General features: G+C 44.9%; 1 pseudogene; it reads right to left on the reverse strand.

Moving 5' to 3' along the window:
• Window positions 1-217: 217 nt before the first annotated feature.
• Window positions 218-1,424, reverse strand: part of LOC119300306 — a 92,463-nt pseudogene continuing 91,256 nt past the window's right edge.

The raw sequence follows: 1,424 nt of genomic DNA on the forward strand, positions 1-1,424 counted from the left end.
GTGAGCTTACCACATAGAATCTGAACATGTAGCGTCATCTACTTAAACAAATGACAGTTCATCCTAACTATTATCAAATGACAGTTCAAATTATTAACAGCCATTGGCTAAATAGGGGCTAGTTCATCGGTGCTACCAGATCTTCCTCTTCCTCTCCTCTTTTCTACTTCTGCTTCTGCTTCAGCTACTGCTGCTTCTTGTTCTTCTTTCATCTTCTTCAAATCCTACACTGACCTCTGTTAAGCCACATCGCCTCTGCCCACTCCAACCTTTTGTTCTTCCAAGCGTCATTGTCAAATGCCTCCACACCATGGCTGGAGCTAACAACATCGTCAGGCTCGACATCTTCCTCCTCATGCACATGTTCATCAAAGCCCCACTGGAGGATTCAGTTATGCAGAATGCAACAAGCAACAAGCAAGAACTAGCTTAACCTGAGTGGAGTATGGGTGGAATGGCTTCTGATCCAGGATCTTAAATCTATTCTTCAGAGCTCCAAATGCCCTCTCAACAGTTACTCTAAGGCTAGAGTGTCTGAGATTAAATAGCTCCTGCGTAGTCCTAGGATAGTTCCTACCAGAGAACTCGTTGAGATGATACCTTGTTTTCCTGAAGGGTGGGAGAATACCCGGCCGACATGCATAGCCAGCATCTCCAAGGTAGAACTTGCCGTCGGGGATGTTGATCCCATCAGGTCGACTCATGCTGCCAGTGAGAATGTTAGCATCATGCGCTGACCCCTCCCAGCCAGCCAGCACATATGTGAACTTCATATCAAAGTCAACAGCAGCAAGCACATTCTGGCTTGTGTAGTGCTTCCTCCCCCTGTATGCTGCTGACTGTGACCTAGGAACTTTGGCAGTGACATGAGTACCATCTATTGCCCCAATGCAATCCTGAAAATGGCATCACAAGCCCGTGTTAGTGCTCAACTTGAATAATACAAGCATATCAAGCCATGAAAAGTGTATATTGTCAATGCTCACCTTGAAGTATGGATACCATCTTGGGCTTCCGCGAATCTTGGATGGAGTCTGGCCAGATGGTCTCCTGATCAACTCTCCTCTAAGCTCCCCAACAGCATAAAGCACCTGCTTGAAGTACCTAGAGATGGTCTCCATTGATCTCCTAAACGTGTTGTGAATGACCCTGAACCTCTAATTATGTCCAACAACATGGAGGAATGATACGTCTCCAACGTATCTATAATTTTTGATTGCTCCATGCTATATTATCTACCGTTTTGGACATTATTGGGCTTTATTATCCACTCTTATATTATTTTTGGGACTAACCTACTAACCGGAGGCCCAACCCAGAATTGCTGTTTTTGCCTATTTTAGGGTTTCGAAGAAAAGGAATATCAAACGGAGTCCAAACGGAATGAAACCTCCGGGAACGTGATTTTCTCACCGAACATGATC

The sequence above is a fragment of the Triticum dicoccoides genome, chromosome 5A (genome assembly GCF_002162155.2).
Source record: "Triticum dicoccoides isolate Atlit2015 ecotype Zavitan chromosome 5A, WEW_v2.0, whole genome shotgun sequence".
In the NCBI taxonomy this organism is placed as follows: Eukaryota; Viridiplantae; Streptophyta; class Magnoliopsida; order Poales; family Poaceae; genus Triticum; species Triticum dicoccoides.